The 21,416-nt window shown below is 37.1% G+C and overlaps 1 protein-coding gene across 1 annotated transcript in view; it reads left to right on the top strand.

The window, feature by feature from the left end:
- The window catches only part of MAGI2 (membrane associated guanylate kinase, WW and PDZ domain containing 2), a 1,350,333-nt gene that overhangs the window by 819,336 nt on the left and 509,581 nt on the right, over positions 1 to 21,416 (top strand).

The following is a 21,416-nucleotide window of genomic DNA, read 5'->3' as shown; positions in this document are numbered from 1 at the left end:
AGAAAACATAGGGAAAATCTCCTTGACATTACTCTTGATTTATTTATTTGATTTTTTAAAAATTAACGATTATTTGGATATGACACGAAAAACACAGGCAACAGAAGCAAAAATAAACAAGTGAGACTACATCAGACTAAAAGGCTTCTGCACAGCAAAGGAAACAATATACAAAAGCAACTTACTGAATGTGAGAAAATACCTGTAGATCATATTCTGATGAATTATATCCAAAATATGTAAAGAACTTATACAAATCAATAACAAAACAACAACAGCAAAAACAACATCAATTTAAAAATGGGCAAAGGACCTGGATAGACATTTTTTAAAAGAAGATAAGCAAATGATCAATGGGTAGATGAAAAGGTGCTTGTTATCACTAATTACCAGGCAAACACAAATCAAAATAATGATGAGATATCACTGAACACCGTTAGAATAACTGTTATCAAAAAGACAAAAGATTATAAGTGCCATCAAGGCTGTGGACAAAAGGAAACACTTGTGCACTCCTGGTGGAAATGTAAATTGGTGCAGCCACTATGAAATACAGTATGAGGGTTCTTCCAAAAAATTAAAAATAGACCTACCATATGATCCAGCAATTCTACTTCTGAGTATTTATCTGAAGGAAATAAAGTCACTATCTTGAAGAGATATTTGCCCTTCCATGATCATTTTAAAATTATTTATAGTAGGTAAGGCATGGAAACAACCTAAGTGACCATCAAAAAGCAAGTGGATAAAGAAAATGTGGCATACACACACACACACACACACACACACACACACACCACAATGGAATATTATTCAGCCATAAAAAAGAAGAAAAACCTGTCATGTTTGACAACATAGATATGTTCTGAGGGCATTATACTGAGTGAAATAAGTCAGGTGCAAAAAGACAAATACTATATGATCTCACTTAGAGGTGAAATTTTTTTCAAAAAAGCCAATAGGAACAAGGAGTAGATTGGTGATATTAGGGGGAAGAAGTTTAGAGAAATTAGTGAAGAGGGTCAAAAGTTATAAACTTTTAATTATAAAATGAATAAGTTCTGGGGATCTAATATACAATATAGAATATGCCTCCTATAGTTAACAATACTGTATTATGTACTTGAAAGTTGCTAAGAGAGTAGTTCACATGTACACACACACACTTGCACAGATCTTGAAACTTCACACATACACACACACACTTGCACGTGCACACAAATGGTAACTATGTGAGATGATGGATGTCTCAATAAACCTTATTGTTGTAATCATTACATCTATCAAATCATCACATTGTATACCTTAACTCACACAATGTTATGTGTCAGTTATATATCAAAAATGCTGGGGAAAATACTTGAATTCAAAATAAAAATCAATACTTTCCTTTCTTGCTACCAGGAGTTTTGATCATAAATGAACCAGATGATACCTACACACTGCTTTGGCACACTTACCTGATATAATACCCATATTTATTTTTAAATTATCATTTATCTCTTTCCATATTCTCTCTGGCTGGCTTTATATGGGAATTCAGAGATATGTTAAGAGCAAAAAGGTCTTATCCTCCATTTATTTCAATTTTATAACATCAAATAATTGCAGATTCAATTTAATTATTTAATTAATATATTCAACACACTCATGTTAAGGATTTGCCATGTATACCATGATCTCGTAGAAGATACTCAGACAAATAAAAACAGAAGTTCTATACTCAATTTATACTTAAGTAGGAGAATTTAGTCACATACACAATAAACTACTCTTTTTTTAAGAGAGAGAGAGAGAGAGTGCATGTGTGTGCACACATGCACTAGCAAGGGAGAGAGATAGAGGGAGAGGGAGAGATGGAATCCCTAGCAGGTTTCATGCCCAGAGTAGAGTGCAATGCGGTACTCAATCTCACAACTCTGAGATCATGACGAGAGCTGAAATCAAGAGTTGGACAGTTAACTGATTGAGACACCCAGGCGTGCCACACAATAAACTATTTTTTAAAGAGGAAAATCATAAGAGTTTTAGTAAAGTTCTAGATAAGTTCATTGGAGAGAGACCACTTGGAATTGCCAAGATGAGAGACTTTATAGAGACAACAACATTTGAGCTAAAAGATTGAAATCCTGTTCTTAAATGTGCATGTTCAATTATATTTTAAATAAGCAATAAATAAATAATAAACAAACAAACAAGAACAGATAACAAGTGTGCCTCTCTCAACTCTGGGCTGGGTGAGTAATTTTTAAGAGGAAAAAACTATTAATGCTTTTTTACATAGAGGGCTATAGTCAGCAAACTTGTTCCCATATCTGTGTAGCTGTAGCTGACTTTTCTGGAAAGTATTTCCAAATAGAAATGCCCCTCTAATTTTATCTCTAGTTTTCAGAACCCACCACATGTGCATGGTTTCACAGTGATGGAGTGAGGGCTTGCTAGAAGGCCAGTTTTGTAGGAAACTCCGTATGTATTTCATAGCAAGGTAACTTGGCTATGGGGCTAAAGACACAAAAGACAGGGGGTAATTCCACATGGGATGGGGAGAGGCTATCCAAGAAATCCGTTCCCTCTAAAATTGCTTTAGAAGAAAGATGGCCAACTTGCAAGCATTCCACCTCACTACATTATAGGCAGAAAACTGGGCCAGGTCCCGAAAGGCAAATGCAGGGATGTGTCAGGTAGCTTCTTTGGGGGAACTTCCAACCTTCTTGCCCTGGTAAGACATATAAAGTACATATGGAAATGTAACACATAACTAACTATAAGAAGGAAAGATGGATAATTGGCAGTTCGATACAGAGGGCAACACGTACCCAACTGAGTTAGGAGACCAGAATCCTACTTTATGTGTACTTGGGCACGTCAGAATCCTTAGATTCCATCTCCTCAGCAGTAAAATAAGAGGCTTGGACTAGAGTCTTCCAGGCCCACATTTCTTGAAGTGGATGGAGAGTTCCCAGCAGAGGAAGGATGGCGTTTCTAGCAGAAAGGAGAAGGGAGTATGTTTCTGTAGGGGGAATGGCTTAAGAAAGGCATGGAAATGGGAATGTGTAAAGTTATTTGGAGCATAGTGAGCAAAGCAGTCTGTCCTTAGCCTTGGCTGAAGACACCCCCATCCCCTGCAGAGCTGTTCTTCAAATAGCTTTCCAATTACAAATCGAGGGCATTGCCTCTTCTTGCTCTCCTCACTCCCACACATGTTCCTATTTCAGTCTGCATCCTGGGACAATTACAAGCCAAACATTCTGGGGTTGTTATCACAACTTCAGGATATGATAAGCAATAGCCCAAAGCAAATGAAAGAATCCAGAGCTGAAGCCCATGGAAACAGTTCATGTTGGTGCCAACAAGAGCCCAACCTAGTATATCTTCAGTGAGCGCTAGGGTCAAGTTTGTCAACAAAGTGTACATAGCGCTGAGTGAGGAATCAGAAGACCTATATTTATCTATTATCTAGTTCTGCCCCTCACCACAGATTGCCCTCAAGTAAGTTGTTCAATCTCACTGAAATTCAGTTTCTCCACTTTTCCCATGACAAGGTTGTCTTCCTTGACTCTCACGGTTCTTGTGAGGCATAATATAAACTATTTAATATATCTGGAAACTTTTTGGAAAAATATAAAGCGCTAAGCAATGTAAAGTATTATTATGATTGAGGAGCTTTCCAGATATGCTCACATATATTGAATTTATGGTTTATGGTAGTTGCTAGATTTTCTTTTTAAAATGCAGTAATAACAAGGGGCGCCTGGGTGGCGCAGTCGGTTAAGCGTCCGACTTCAGCCAGGTCACGATCTCGCGGTCCGGGAGTTCGAGCCCCGCGTCAGGCTCTGGGCTGATGGCTCAGAGCCTGGAGCCTGTTTCTGATTCTGTGTCTCCCTCTCTCTCTGCCCCTCCCCCGTTCATGCTCTGTCTCTCTCTGTCCCAAAAATAAATAAACGTTGAAAAAAAAAATTTAAAAAAAAAAAAAAAAAAAATGCAGTAATAACTTTACTCGTTTTATTGCAGTACTCTTCCCAAAACATTTTGCATTATTATGTGCTCTTTTACATTGAGGCTTCTGCCCACCCTCCAGTGGTTAGTGGTGCAAATGGAGGAAGAGGTTGTAAAAATATATAATAACGCAATAGAAATACGCAGGTAGAAATGAGTGTTTAGATAGATGTATTTGGGACAGAGTACTGTAAAATGCTAGATCTAAGAGTAGTCATTGACTTAAAATCCATCAGTGAAAAATGTTTATTGACTTTCTCAAATGTGGTAATGGTAAACTTTTTTATCTTTAACATCCTATAAATAATCATGTGCTGTGCTTTTATCAGTAGGTAGCAACATAAATAGGTAATATAAGCTCACTTTCCAAATGTAAACAGTAAGCCTTCAGAAATTATTTAATTGATCTTGTGTTAGCTTTGTTTTTAATTGTCTTCAGCCATTTTGATTTCATAGTAATATCATCACATTTCTCATTGCAACTTCATGGACACAAACTGTTTTTTCAGCCTAAGTAGTTAATTTTAGATGTGTGTGTCTATACATATATGTATATGTATACATGCAGATGCATATATATATATATATATATATAATGAAGGTTTTCATTGAATGCATTCATATATACATACATATGCATTCATGTGAAATTTCCAATATTTGGTCATTTATTACACATAAAATTGGAAATTTTATGATTTAGTCTAGAAGATAACAGTGCATTATTTCAGGTCCAAATTGTATAAAATGATGAATTAGACCAACCTGTTACTATACTGTATTGTATAAACAACTACGGAAAAATGTTTAGATAGAAAATTTTTGCTTTGACTTTTATGTTTAAGGAGAATACAAATATTTAATAATTGATACATCTCAGTTAAACATAACTAATATCTGAGGGGGGTTTATTGCAACTGAAGGTTGATACCATTTCTAAAACAGTGCACTTTTTATAAAAAAATATGAAATAATGATTATATAACAAAATGAAAATAGTTAATTGAAACCATTAACTGTGTCAGTCATATTGACCCAGAATGTATATGCAGTTGGGCCTGTTTATACAATTATAGAAACGTTGAGTTCATTTTCAATTCTGAATGCAAAGAACACTGTTCTTTTGAGGTGTGTCCACCAGAATGAGGAAGATGTAAATGGACTCGTGCATTTACTTATGGTTCCCAAATAGAGGACTGAAGCTTGATTAGCTAGCTCAAAAGTGTGCCCAAGATCAAGATGGTGCTTGAAACCCCATGGGACGCTTTCACAAGAGCTTACACAAACACAAGTGGTCTGTTAATCGTCTCTTCACAGACAGCCAGCTTTTATGTGTATCATGACATTCTCTAAATTTTTAAATTTTCTTTAATTTTTTTCCCTTTAACAAAAATGCAAGCAACTAAGAGACTGTCTTTGGGCGCCTCAATACCAATCTATCTCCATTCCCAAGAGAGCCTCTCAGAATGCATGTCCTACAAATGATAACTTACTGTTTTCATTACTGTTTTCTAACAAATGGGAGCACATTCTCAGGAAGAGAAATTGGAAGGAAATATAACCAACTGATTTTGCAGAGCAGTCAGTATGTGATAACAACACTGCTGCTGGGCTGACTCATATTGAGCCTTTGGACCACACTTCTCCTTTCTATGGGGGTCTTTTCACTGCCCTTGCAGACCGCTTCCTTTCCTTTTTCCTTGGGTAGGACAAATATACATAATTAGGAAGAAATGTGTTACAGTAATTGAAATACAAACTTCAGGGGCACCTGAGTGGCTCAGTGGGTTAAAGCCCTGCATTGGGCTCTGTGCTAACAGCTCAGACCCTAGAGCCTGCTTTGGATTCTAGGTCTCCCTCTCTCTCTCTCTGCTCCTCCCCCACTCATGTTCTGTCTCTCTCTCAAAAATAAAAATAAAAAGACATTAATAAAAAAAAATACGAACTTCAGATTTATTCCAAATTCAAATTCTATCTCTGCTATTTGGTGCTGTGTGATTTGGGGCAACATAATTACCTTCCCTGAGTTTTGGTTTACTTGTCTGTAGAAATGCCTGTGTCATGGATCTGTTGAGTTATTAGTACATGTGAATGGCACCCAGGTCAGTGTCTAGAACGTGGTAAGGACTTAATATGCAGTAGCTATAACTAGATAATTGTCTATTTTATCTTTGGATTGTTTAGTCTGGCTTATTAGAGTAGGGGACAGAAGTGTAAAGACAATAGGTTTCATTTTGTTTGTGTAAATTTTCCTTCCACCAATTGCACATTAATGACACAGATCTCCAAGTCATTTATTTGTCTGAAAGACAGTTACATTTGTCTTAACTCACCTGAACTGATTTTCATGTTGACATCAGCAACTCATGTTGACATGGCAAATCAGTCACATTTCCAGGTGACTAAATATTTTACCTAGCTTGCTGTAAATGTACTTCTTTCATTTATGAGAAAATTTGGGATAGTGTACATAATAATATGGAAAACTTTGAAATGATTCACTGTGTTGTGATCATTAAAAGAAAGCTATGGATAATACTAATGCCAAATTATATTATAATTTCTAGACTGATGGCTAACAGATGGATGTGCACAACATTTTGCTACTTTATGAAGCCTGAGTTGTCCCTCTTTTATGAAAGGACAAGACTGATTTCTGGAACACACTTTGGCCTTTATTACATCTAAAGCCAACTTTATATCCAACTTCTGAATTTTCCTCCTCTGCCCCTCGTAGTTTGTGAAACCATCTTACCCTCCTACATGATATGCCAGCCACAACTCTTAAAAGCCAAACACCCACTGCTCTTCATAGAAATTGCCCAGAACTTACAGCTTTCTTGTGGTAAATTTGTACTTGCTCTGTCACTTTACTCAATTTTAGACCTTTGGCCCTGTCACTATGACTTCCAACTTACTTTGGCCCTTTGGATTTGTTGCTTGTATTTGCAGTGCCCAGCATTTGAACCTTATGCCTGCCAGTAGCTTTTGGCTTTCTGTTCCACTTTGGCTCAGAGCACCTGGGCTGAATCAATCCTGATGTACCCCTATGTTCTGTAATGTTTCATACACAAGTAATCTCTGTCTGCCTCATTGTAGTGGGATGAATCACAGGCAGGCCTACAGTTTTAAAAATATGCAATTGCAGGGTTCCTGGGTGGCTCAGTTGGTTAAGCATCCAACTCTTGATTTCTGCTCAAGTCATGATCTCATGGTTAGTGAGTTCAAGCCCACGTCGGGCTCCGCAATAACAGTGCAGAGCCCACTTCAGATTCTCTCTCTCTCCCTCTCTCTGCACCTCCCCTGCTCTGTCTCTCTCTCAAAATAAATAATCTTTAAAAAATTTTTAAGAATAAATATAAATAAAAATAAGCAACTACAATATGGCAGTCATAGACACCCTTTTTGTCACCTAGACCAACACACAGTGCCTGTGTAGCATCTCATTTTAACCTTTACAGTTTTTTTTAATGTTTATTTTTAAGAGAGAGAGAGAGAGTTGGGGAGAGGCAGAGAGAGAGGGAGACACAGAATCTGAAGCAGACTCCAGGCTCCAAGCTGTCAGCACAGAGCCTGATGTGGGACTTGAACCCACAAACCATGAGACCATGACCTGAACCAAAGTCAGGTGCTTAACCGACTGAGCCCACACAGGTACCCCTAACCTTTACAGTTTCTTAACATGGTTGCTTTTATTGTCATTCTGGCCTACATGGTTTTATGTAATGCGTTTCTTATTTAAAAGGAAACTGTGTATCTAAAACTCTGTGGTTATATTCTTTATACTTTTAGGTTTGTTTTTCTTCAACACAAAATGCCAACTCAAACGGGTCAAAGCAAATTAGGCTTTTATATCATTGACAGTGCAAACTGGTGAATCTCCAAAAGCCACTTCTGCTTGGCTTCAGAACTTTCATATAGTTCACTTTAAGCACGATAGTTAGATGGGAAGTAACCCTCTTACTGTCTCATGAAAGCCTAGGAAGTTCTTTCCAGGACAGTCTCCTCAGAACAATCTCCCTTGGAGACTGACATGCAGTGGGAGTATTATTTATGTATGTGGCTCTCAGATGATCCATGCTGGGGATATAATTCACATGCAAAGTAGGTGTAAAGAGGAACATTTTAACTAAGTGAGCAAGCAACAAGATCCCATAAAATAATGTAAAAGCAAGACATCTGCCTTGACAACAGATCTGTGGAAGAGACTCAGAAGTTTCTATGGTCTATAAGCTTATGTAACATGACAACTTAAAAAAAAAAAGTAAACTTAGTATGCATTAGTCTAGAAAAATTTAGAGTGTATTTTCAATTAACTACTTGGGCCATGTAAACAACCTACTAAAGTAATTAGTAACTTAATTTATTTATTCCCCCATTTCAATCTGTAATGCATTAAGATAGCTTACAAAGATCTATACAATAAAAAAATCAATTTTTAAAGAAAAATAATATAAAAAGATACTCTAAATGCATACTTAGAAATGTATATAATTTCAATACATATTTTATATATTCCTAAAGTTAAATCATCAACTTGTCTCTAGGGGAACTCGACATCAGAAAAGATGATTCATTACAAGATCCACAATGGTCATGAATAAAAGCAAATTGGTAGCTCAAGAAGCACTAAATGCTAACAGTTTTCTTTTATGAGTGCATGGAGGGAATGGAGAATAATGTAATGGACAATATCAGCATCATCAAGGGTCACAAAGCTCTTAATATTTTCCTCAGTGTAGTCCAGTAGAATGATACAAAAGAGCTGGGTAAAAGCTCTTATCTACAGGATCGATATCATGAAATCCAGGTATTAACAGTTTTCTATTGGTTTGACTTATTCCAGGAGTATATTTTAGAGTATCTAAGAGAATATATGCACTGTGTATCTTTCCAGTAATCCTTTACAAATACTGCTTTCTCGGCTGTGCTTTTGAAATGTATTGAACAGCCTTAAGGCCAAGATCATCCTCTCTGACGTTTACCTGAGTTACTGGTGCCCTATTGCCAGTCAAGTAGAGCATTAAAAGCTTTATCAGCTGCGTGGAAGATAGGATTGATTCTCTTATAAGCACTGAGGTGCCAGAAGACAGGTGCCTGAACAAAAAGGTTATCCGTGCCCTTTTCTGTGGGAAGTCAAAGTGAACCTCTAGAGAAAGCAATAGCAAGATTCCCATTAGAAAATGATTTTCAGTTCATGGTAACAAACACACAAGTGGGCCCTTATTAAACAATTGAATGTCCAAACTGGCATCATTGTATACAGGTTTATTATACCCAGTTTCATAAGTCATAAGAAATTTATAGTAAGGTTTACATTAGGTAAAATTCTAGGTAGTCTTTTTCCTTTTACTTGTCACTTTCATAACAAGATGTCAGCACCTTTCAGCCCTGATCACCAGGAACACACCTATAGTTGAACAAAGGTTGGCTTACTGCCTATCTGCAGTGAGGAAAAGCTCATACCACAGGGAACTGTGTGACATCTCAGTAGGAAGATTTAGAAATTGGTCTTACACGAGGTGATTTTGAGGAGGGCTCAAGGAAGTGAGACTTCTTTCTACATTGAATGCTGTGAGGGGCAGGGATGATTTTCTGACTGGGAATCTGAGTAATTCTTATCTAGAAGGTGAAACGAGGCTCATGCTGCAGTAGGAAAGATACAGCAAAGGGTGCTTAGGTTTTTTTCTCTTGATCTATCATCAGTCACAGAGTGGCCTTCTCTGAATTTGGTGTGCTAAGAAATTATTGGTGTTTGTCAGGAGAACACCAAGGCCTCACTCTGAGTGCCAGGCCAGCTCCCACCAGCAAGACCTGACAGGGAACCTTTCATCTGTTATTGTTTCTCTCTCTCACAGTCCAGGAATTTTTGTTTGCCAATAAACCCTGTCAAACTGGGCCTCTAAAAGGAGAATACTTTTGTAGGACAAGATGCTAATAAAATAATTTTAAAAGTTGTTAGCAACCATTTATAGAAAATGAGAGGAGAAACATTTCCCTTTAATTAGTTGGTGCTTAAAAAGTCCATGCATAGAAGGGCACCTGGGTAGCTCAATTGGTTAAGTGTTCGACTCTTGGTTTTGGTTCAGTCATGACCTTGTGGATTTGTGGGTTCGAGCCCCACGTGGGGATCTCCACTGGCACTGCAGAGCCTGTTTGGGATTCTCTCTCTCCCTCTCTGTCTGCCATTCCCCAACTTGCACTGCGTCTGTCTCTCTAATAAATAAAATAAACTTGGGGAAAAATCCATGGATAGTAAAAAGGCACGTAAATTTTGAAACCCATTATACTTTTCTCGGCCATCTTGTCTTACAAGTTGGACCAAAAGTGAATTATTTTTATCCAGCCCAAGATAGTCATTCAAGTTTTATTTAATAATTGGATAATATCTAAATCAGAGAAGAAAGTAATAGTCCTGTTTTCATCGCTGATAAAACAATATCTCCAGCACCATGTCCAGTTCTGTTCAACACTGTATTGTAAGAATAAAATATGACAGCAATTTTGAAATAACTGGAGCTCCATCATTTGGAAGAGACTTTAAACTTATTCTATTCTGTTCCAAAAGCCAAAATCAGTATTATTAGTTTTATGTAATAGGGAACAAAGATTTCTGTTCAGCAGTAGTAAGAAATGTCTCCAAACAAGAGCTATCCAGAATTGGAATGGGTTGCTTAATTATATGGTGGAATTGCCAACATTGGAAGTGTTAGAAACAGAAGCTGAATGAGCACTGGATAAGCAGACATAACTGAAACATCTGAAATGAGAGTTTGGACTACATGGTTGGTCAAGACCCCGTCCAATTCTGAAGGCAAAAACAATGAGCTTAAGAATGGAATTAGAAGGTCAGTAGGTTACCATGATCTAGGGCAAGTTAAAGGGCATAATATTAGCCAGGTTCTCAGTGAACCCAATCCTAGAGGTAGGAAAAAAGAAAGCCTGAAAGTTTGAGGAAATCTTGGTTCCCTAGTTCCTAAAATTAGGCCATTGAGAGGTGTCCTCTACTGAGGATATAATTAAGTGAGTCTGACCACTGGGCAGAAACTCTGTCCCCCAGTCTTTTAATATTTCAGGTCTAGGCAATAAAAATAACACTTATCAGTTACTTAACAATGGCAGTGGCCATTGCACAATGTGGACCACTATGCAAAGAAAACATGCAGATTTTTATTTATCCTCACAACTCTATGTGGAAGGTGCTATTATTATCTCTATATGTTTAATAAATGTTAGAACATGCTCACGGTTGCACAGCTACCATGTGGCAGAGCCCAGATTTTAACCCATTATTGTCTGAGTCTATGGGTCATGCTCATGGTCTGCATCCTAGGTCATACTGCTCCTAGGTAGAAGGAAAGATGAGGCTCTCACAACTCACATAATAAAAAGATCATTCTTTTCTATAAGGAGAAGGGTGCAGGGGGCCACAGCTGTTGACAGTATCCTAATCAGCACAATCAAATGTTAATTTCCCAAGCCTAAAGAAAGGCCAAGATCAGATTAAGCCATAATTGAGAATCTTTAGCATTTCTAGAAAAGATAATTATACCTGCAGACTTAAATATATTTAAGTTTTTCTTTAATTTGGGGCATTATGTTTTGATGTTACCTGGTGAACTGTGTAGGAGTGGATCTTATATGTTCAATTATTTAAAAAACCCAGTGATCTCAAAACAAATATTGAAGTTGTAGTACCAGCAGCATTTGGAAGAGGAGAAGGAGGGGGAGGAGGGGGAGGAAGACGGGGAGGGGGAGGGAGGAAGTCATAATAGAAAAAGTAATGGAAGTAGCAGTAATAGCAGTAGAAGTAGTAACCAAAATGAGTAGCAAACATCCCTGAAGCACTTATATGCCAAAAAACTTGTTCACGTTAATTTCATTAAATGCTCCGAATAGTTTTATAAAGTTGGTTTCACCATTTTCTTAAACAAACAAATGTTGAAATATGGGCTCAGAGAATTTAAGGACCTTGCCTGGCTGACATGTCTAGCTAACTTGAGAGCCACTTTTGAAAGCATTGGGTACCCAAGTATATGAACTTTTTGTTTGGGCAATTTTAAAAGAGCAATAAAAGGTATATTGGGGAAAATGCAATACTGTACTAATTTTTTTTTGTCTATTCTTAGAATAGAAGCCTCAGATCTTAGGGAGCAGCTGAACTTCAGGCTAAATGATTTATTAGTATCATAAAGTTAATGTGTTTTAGATTTTCCTTTGGGAGATAGTGACTATAAACATTCATGCAAATAAAATAATAATCCAAATTTTAATATTTCCCAGTTAATCAGTCTCATGTTGGCTAAATTTAATGAAATGTATTAAATAGCAATATGTTCTACACAAAGCCATTTTAAAAATTGGTCTGAGTATTTAATTTGGCAGTTGCTACAAGTTTAGCAGAGTGGACAAAATACCTTACCACGTATTCAACCATTAATGTCATTAAATAGTGGTTTAGCAATTTACTACTGGTTAATGATCCTGGACATCGTGATAGCTCCTCAGGTCTCTCAGGTAAACAGAATCTGTTTAAATTAGTGTTGCATGAGAATAGGATTATTTAGCATGACTTAATTTTATGTAAGGTAATGAAGACCTGTAATTTCATTATTCAACTGATAAAACATAAATTGGAATAAAAATGAATGTCTGGTTGAATCCCTGCCCTCTAGGAGCTTAAAGTCTAATGGAGATGCTAAAAGACTAAGTAAGCAGGTAATTTTATTTTATTTTACTTTTTTAAATTTTTAAATGCTTATTTATTTTTGAGAGAGACAGAGACAGAGACAGAGTGCTAGTGGGGGTGTGTCAGAGAGAGAGGGAGACACAGAATCAGAAGCAGGGTCCAGGTTCCCAGCTGTAGCTGCACAAAGCCCCACGTGGGGCTCGAACCAACAAACTGCGAGACAGTGACCCAAGCTGAAGTCGGATACTCAACCAACTGAGCCATCCAGGTGCCCCTAAGCAGGCAATTTTATAAGTGGCAACATAAGTAATACAAACAGCAGAGGATACTAGATTTTGAAATTAACATACAGACACAGTATTCAGGTCTTTATTTTCATCAACATGTTTATTGAGTGCACTTTGTGTTCACTGAGCAGCTGTACAATGTGTCCTCTAGACATACTGTATTCTTCAAACTTTATTGTGCATCTGAATTACCTGAAGATCTTGTTAAAATGCAGATTCTGATTCAGTGTGTCTGGAGTGGGCTTGAAAGTTTGCAATTCTAATAAACTAGGTGATGCTGACGCTGCTGATCTGCAGATCACTCTCTAGGTGGCAAGAGTATAAAATTGTCTCTAATAAAATCTTTTTTAGCATTTCCCACTAAAAACTGTGATATTTTGTTTAAACATAAACAAGGATTTTTGGAGAGATTGTAGTTAGATATCAATGTATATCTCTACCTTCCAAATTAAAAACAACAACAACAACAACAAAAACATCAAGTAACATTCTTGCCAGTTGCCCAAAAACTTTTGGCTATCCCCATCTAAAAAGACGGTTTGTAAAGGCTAGAAGGTGGTGGACTATCTCCTTTCAGTCAATGTCTTGACTCCTGTCTAAAACTACCCACCTTAGGGCATGAGGTAATCATGAGTTCCTGACATAGAAACCTGTCTTTTAGAAATTACGCTGAAACCACTGATTCATTTTGTAGCACTTGCTGAACACCTGTCTATCGATAATAACTTTTAGTCACTACCAGTTTAGGCCAAATTGGAGCCAATGACCTTTGGGTGAAAGTTTCATATTCTATTTCCAGTCCCTGGAGCCATCAAAGACTCTTGTCGGAAGAGTTGTAATTCATGAATTTCAACATGCTGCCTCCAGCTCAAAGCACAGCAATTGTTTCTTGAAGCTCATAGTTACACATAGGCTGTTGGTTGCTCATGATGTAAATTAAGAGAGTGATGGAAAAATTTGATTTGGGTTACTTTTTTAATTTCTAAGCGATGCTTCAATTGATTAATACAAAACTCAATACTTACATGAGTGATTATTTACCTTAGTTGGTGGCAATGGATTCTAGTATTTCTAAATAAAGATATGAACTAAAAAAGCCCATAGTTCCGTATTTTTCATCAGCACTCATTTTTTTAAAATGGAACTTCCAAACATGAAATTAGCTTTCTTTTCTGAATATAAGGAGATTGTTGGGGAAGATTACTGGAGACCTGTGTGTGAATCACTGTAGAAGACAAATTTTAAATGGTCTCATCTTGTTACCACTATAATTGTGACATGGAGTAATGAGGAAGAAATGGTAGCCTGGGCCTGTGGTATTGTTTTCATTTAGTATTCATTCCTATGAGGTAATCATCTAAATTAATAAGGATTTGCCCTTTCATATGGAGGAGAGAGCCTGATTCAAATGGCCTCATAAAAAGGAAATTGCTGAATGAAGTCATTACTCTAATTAGCGTTAATGCCCCCAATGTTAACAGTATACCTTTAAAAAAAAAATGACGTTCAATACCTTCCAACCTACCACATGGAGTAGTGGCTGTAGCCTGAGTGCCAGATTTAATTGTCCTTTCAATATCAATTTAGACAGATCTACTAATAGGGTTGTGTTATTAGATAAATGCCTCTGGTAATAGAAAAAAAAATGTCATTACTGAGCTGGATTGAATACCAGTAAACTATCAAAGCTTATTCATTCATGAGGCCTACCTGCCTATTTATTCAGAGTTCCTTTTCTTATCTGCATTCATATAAACAATATCACTCTTTAGCTGTTGGAAAATGTTGAATGAAGCTTTCTATCCTCTTCCTAGAAGATTTGGTTTTGTATTTAGTTTTTTTTTTTTTTTAATTTTTTTTTTCAACGTTTATTTATTTTTTGGGGGGACAGAGAGAGACAAAGCATGAACAGGGGAGGGGCAGAGAGAGAGGGAGACACAGAATCGGAAACAGGCTCCAGGCTCTGAGCCATCAGCCCAGAGCCTGATGCGGGGCTCGAACTCACGGACCGCGAGATCGTGACCTGGCTGAAGTCGGACGCTTAACCGACTGCGCCACCCAGGCGCCCCTATTTGGTTTTGTATTTAGATCAATTCCCACTCCATTGACTTCCAAAATACTGCCCAGATAGATTCTTTAGTATGGAATGTTTTGTTAAATTCTGCAATTTAAGCTTATCAGTTTGGGCTTGTGAAATCATTTTATTTCTGCTATTAGTATTTCAGTTTTAATAATATCTGATGTGTATGTGTCACACACACACACACACACACACACACACATACACGCACACACTCACACACATTCTTCCTCCAGTCTTCCAACCATCTCCCATCTCTCTTACTCCCCTTCAAATCTATTTCCACATAGCAACAAGAATGAATAGCCTTTCCTTAAGTAACACCATGATTCCCCTTGGGAAAACTTTTCCCAAATCCTTTGACTTAGCTAACAAGGTCCTGTATGATTTGCTTCCTGCTTGTGTTTCCAGTTGAATCCTATGCTTCTCTTCCTTACCTGTTATTTCCAAGATGTTAACTCAGTGTTAATTTACCAATCCAGACATGCAGTAATCCCTTCCTGTCCTAGTGACCTGCTATTTTTTGGCCTATTAACTCTCTTTTCCTGGCTTTTCACAAAATAAAGAAATTTTCATTCTTCTGGTCTCAATTTAAACAGATACCTCCTCAGATAGACCTTTGTTACTACCCTGCTTGAAGTAGATTTCTCTATGACTGTTTCTTACAGCACTCTGTCAGGTCCTTTATTTATCTTTTTATTTGGTTAATTTTAATATCTTTTCTCCTCTGGACTCTTAAGTTCCTCATAGACAAGCACTTTATCTGTATTGCTTATTTGCTGGGCACATATTAAATGATCACTTAATGAGTGGAAATGTAGGCCTGGAAGATTATGCCAATAATTGATTATTACACAGACCATACGGTGGCAATCCATGTCCTGTGGGCCAAATCTATTCTAACACCTATTTTTGTACTGTCCACAAGGTAAGAATGACTTCTATATTTTAGGTACCATAAAAAAAATCAAAAGGAGCATAGTATTTTGTGTCACATGAAAATCACACAAAATTCTAATTTTCGTATCCATGAATACTGTTTTATTGGAGCCCAGCCACACCCATTCATTTATTTGCTATCTGTGACTGCTTACACATTACAACAGCAAAACTGACTAGTTATGACAGAGACCATATGCCTGAAAACCCTAAAATATTTGCTCTCTTGCTCTTTACCAAGAGAGAGAGGAATTTGCTGACCCCTAACATTGACTGGTTTGCATATTAGAATTTTTATATTTCTTTAAATAATCTCTACAATCAATGTGGGGCTCAAACACACAACCCTGAGATCAAGAGTTGCATGCTGTCTCAACTGAGCCAGCCAGGTTCCCCAGAATTTTAACACCAAAAACATGTACATTATCCTGAAGCTTTTTATAAAGATTATTTGGAAAAAAGAATGATGAGAGATCCTAAAATAGGCTACTTGAATCCTTCTTATGCTGGCTTAACTTTCAAAATAAACCTCATTTGATTGGTCTATCTCCCCTTGAGGCAAATGCAGTGGTTTTTGAGGAAAAGCTGTGGTTAAAGTGCATCAGAATGAGCTGCAGTGACCCAAGCCCAGAGATTAGGATGTGTGGGGGTGGGGCCTGAGAATTTGCAGTTCCTGCAAGATCCCAAATCAAGAAAGAACAACAAGGGTTGCATCTTCTTTACAGAATGTGGGTGCTCTGTCAGTGTACAAATTCATTTACTCAGTATTGACTAGGTGTCAGTGCTATTGTAGATGCTGGGAAAACAAAGCTCAATGATAAATAGCTTCTTTTAACAAGCCAATATTTAGTGCTCTGCAGACATTAAATAAATAATTACCATAAACATAACAGCTCTAACAAGAGTTATAACCAAACTCTGATAGGAACACCAATCAGTGCCTGAATGTCTATGAAGACTTCTAAAAAGGAAAATAAAGATGTATAGGATTCTGTAATGTTTTAAAAAGTTTATATTGCACTTTGGTCATGCCAATTCACAGCATCTCTGAAAGGAATCCTGAGTATCAGGAGAAAATTTGGAAGTTCTGTCCAATATTTCTTATTTCAGAGAGAAAGGAGGGGAGGTCACCATGAAAAGGCTTCAAGCCTTCAAGCAGGTGGCTAATATGAATTCCTGCCCAAACATTATTCTGTTTTTTTGTTTTCTTTCTCTGAAACCTGAGTCTCCTTGTTCCCATGTCCATCACCTCCCATGTGTCCATTACCACCATTGAACCCCTGCAACACATCCCTGATTAACTTGAAGACTATCCCTCTTGCTGCTTCTAGTCCATTCTACTTGCTGCGACCTAGCAATCCATTTTAAACACAAATTTGAATGTGTGTTAAAACCTGCAGTGCTTCCCTTTGCGTTTTGAAAATTAATCCAGTTCCTTAACAGAGCTTTTTAGGCTCCATATGATCTCTGACTGAAGGGCTCCCCCTGTTGTTGGCTCCAGCCACACTGTTCCCCTTTTAGTTGTAAGAACTGTTCCTCCTCCAGAGTCAAGGTTTTGCAAATTTATTTCTTCAACCTGGGATACTCTTTGTTCCTGTACCCCTTGAGCCTTTATTTGATTCTACTTACCTTTCCAATCTCAGTATAGACTTCAATGCCAGGGCAAAGATGTCCTCTCGCTGACTCCACCTTCATCCTCGCAGTCAGGAGGAGGGAATGACCTGTCCACACTGGTATCAGTCTAGAAACAAAGATCATATTTCTGCGGTACCAATGCGGGAGATGGTCAGTCATCATGTTGAACGTGCCATCATCTCCATCTTCAATTCATTTCACATCATCAAAAAACAAGCTTTAAATTTCAAACCACATAGCCTTTGATTTGTGGAATATTAGAAGTATTTTACGACATAAATTATGTCCTGAGTGAAATTGAGAAAGAGGGAACTTTTTGGCTAACTTAGCTGAAATTTTGCAATTAACTTTTTTAAGCAACTTGATTCATTTTGGGACAAAACACACATGCCCGTGTGCATACAAACACACACACACACACACACACACACACACACACACATGCATTCACATGTAAATCACCTTCCATATAGTTCAGCCATTTGACCTTCAGAGAAGTCCTTGGGACAAGTTTTGGGAATGATGGAGAAATTTTATTTCTTCTTGTTTAGAAAAGCCGCTTACATTTTCTAAAGATCTGTATTGATCCAGAAATATTTTGGCCTAGGTGGAAAAAGGGGACTGAGTGTTCAATTGTAATTCCACAAATTAACTGTCCTAATTTGAACTCTTCTCAGAGTTCTTAAAAATACCACTACTTGACCTTTATAGCCCTTGTTTGTAATTTTGTGTTTGCTTAATTATTTGATTAATGTCTCCCCAATAGAAGGCAAGCTTCAAAGGGGACTTGCTTGTTTTGTTCACCATTGTGCCTTGAGATAATCCATGTCTAGCACATAGAAGGGTCTCAGTAATATTTGCTGAATGAATGATGAAACAATTGGATATATGATAACCTCTCCCTCTGCCCACCACTCAGCTCTCATTGGCTTGGTTAGCTGATAAAAATCTCACCCTGTGGTGATCCTTGAACCCTCTTCCTGATTGAGCCTCTTGTCCATCGAGTGCCTATTACTGTCCTGGCTCTCACCCTCACCTTCACCCACTCTTACTAGTTATGGATGTCATTATCTGCCACTAGTAATTGACTATTTATTAAGTCCTGGTTTTTTTTTTTTTTAGAACTAGACTAGGGATTGCAGCATTATGCAATGTAAACATTATCATTTTGACATGTAATTAACATAAAAATGATTACTGGTATGTTTGTTTGCTTATTTTTTTTTGCACAGTCTTCAAAATTAAGGAAAATACAAAATTGGATTTTACACTATAGCACATCTCAAAGCAAACCAGCCACATTCCAAGTTCACAATGGCCAGATGTAGCAAGTGGCTACCATATTGGACAATGTTGCTTAGTATGTTAGCAGCTATTAGGTGATGATGGATGGCCACATATGCATGACTTTGGGCCAGAATATCACCTCAAGAATCATTTTAGAACTCTACAACTTCATGGGAAGTGACATCACAGTCATCCACCTCCTCCTCCCAAATCTACTCCTCTTCATCCTCATTTTCTACCTTTTCCTCTCCCTCTTACTCCGTCTTTTTCTTCCTTTCTTTCCACTTCTTTTCTGAACTTTTTTTGACTTATATTTCTCCCTCTATTTTTTTTGTTCATTAATGCAACAACTTTTCTACACTAAATTCTTATTTCTGGTACTTTTCATAATTTACCACAAAATGAGAAGGATGATGTGATAGGCAACATTATAATGTAAAAGTTTGAGGACTGGAAGAGGTGTACCTCAATAAAACATACATATTTAAGAATTGATGGTTGGTTTCTGGCATTTGGAATATAAAGCACCAGTAGTTCTGATAGTTTTCTTTGCGATAAGGTTGATTTTCATAGGTTGTGTGTATATCGATTTAGAGGAAAAAAAATCTGTGTTATTGTACAAAGCCTTTATGGTTAGATACCAAAGACTCTTACTTTCTTTAGCCTTTTGGGTTGTTCATTGTTCTCCTGGCTGAGAAATTTGTTCTATTTATATCTAAATTACATCTGCTAACTTTAACCATACTCTAACACTTAGGATTTATGTTTGTAAATGTCTCACAGAAGATGACCACATTAAAAACGCTGACTCTTTTAAAAGACAGAAAAATTTAAAGCGTTACATGGACTAAAATACAAAGTTGAAATGCTTCATCTTTGGCCTTCCACAAAGTAATCACAGTTCACATCCTGTGGTCGTGTACTTAGCAACTATCTAATTCACCAAATGGGTATGGATGCAAATGAAAGGCTTGGAACAAAAATAGAAATACCCTGCAACCACAGCCACCTTCCCAAAAGGGAATGCACAAAGAAATATAAAAATAGACTAAAATGACAGTTCTCCACATTTATGTCAAGAAATCAAATGGGTCCAGGCTCTCAAGTAATTAAAACTATTAGCTTCATTTTATTATCATTCTCTATTTTCAATTTAGGACTTTCTGATACAATGGCAAAGAAATATAACGTGTCATTAGATCCTTTAAAAGTTTTCATTGCAGAATTTTGGAGGTGAGTACTTCAGAACTATGACCCAATTCTGTCATTTCACAAGTGAGAAAACTAAGGTTCAGAAGAGTTTAATGCCTAATCCAAGGTTTTGTCGGGGGTTAGTAGTAGAACCTCAGTTAGAACCCAGATCCTCTACTGTGTGCAGACTTCTTTCCACTCTGCCAACCTTGGAAAAACCCAGCAGACAAATTCTACAAGCAGAAGTAAAATTCTTTCATACTGTTTTTCTGAGTTTTATTAGCAACCAAGGATTAGAAAATTTGGCTAATTTCTTTAGTCATTAACCAACAATCAAATTAAAATTAATCAGAATTTCCCTAGGTATTGTATGTGTAAGACAGTGACAAAAGAAAGTCTTGGAGGTTTCTTAATTTCTTAGTAATCTTATAGTATCACAGTTAATAGCACCATTGAGAGAAAGAAGTTATATGACAAGCCATAAATGTTGTGTGAGAAAAATATTGTCCTTGAAAGTTTCAGTTTTCTTGCTCAATTTTGAAAAAGTAAATTTAATCAAGATGTCTATCTCAGGCATCCACTGAGCTTTGTACAGATGCCCATTTAAAAATTTATCAAATTTTTACTTCTGCTTTTTTTATTTACTAAGCCGTGAAGGGACTGTCTCTTAAGCATTGAGCTCACTAGACACTCTAGAAACTTCAACAATTAATTGCAATTAATAACACAATTGAAAATGGTTTCCACTCAAAAAGGTAGACATGTTAAATTATTACTAACTGGAAATATAATATAATTTTTTCCCCTCAGTGTTGTCTTCCAAAAATCTTTGCTTTGAGATTTTACTTAGGTTCTCCAAAGGTCATCACCTTTACCACACTGAGTGCCTTGACTACCCAGGAAAACACTTACTTTATTTTTTATTTTTTTTTAATTTGAGAGAGAGAGAGAAAGAGAGCTCACGTGAGTGGAGGAGAGGGACCGAGGGAGAGAGAGAGAATCCTAAGCAGTCTCCACGTTCAGCACAGAGCCATATACAGAGCTGGATCCCACCACAGAGGGATCATGACCTGAGCCCAAATCAAGAGTCAGACGTTCAACTGACTGAGCCACCCAGGTGCCCTGGAAAACACTTCTTTTGTGGTTTCATAGCATGTAAGGGACTTATGAAAATATGTTCCACCACTGAATTGACCAGTTATAGCCCAAATTTCATGATTAACCTTTTAGATTAGAGTTTTAAATACTGGTAAAATATAAGTATTATATAGGATGTAGTAAAGCAGTTTTAGTTACCAGCATCTTAGCTTAA

This window comes from Lynx canadensis, chromosome A2 (assembly GCF_007474595.2).
Source record: "Lynx canadensis isolate LIC74 chromosome A2, mLynCan4.pri.v2, whole genome shotgun sequence".
Taxonomy (NCBI): Eukaryota; Metazoa; Chordata; class Mammalia; order Carnivora; family Felidae; genus Lynx; species Lynx canadensis.
Note: the sequence above shows the minus strand (reverse complement) of the source record. Positions and strands in the feature narration are given on the sequence as shown.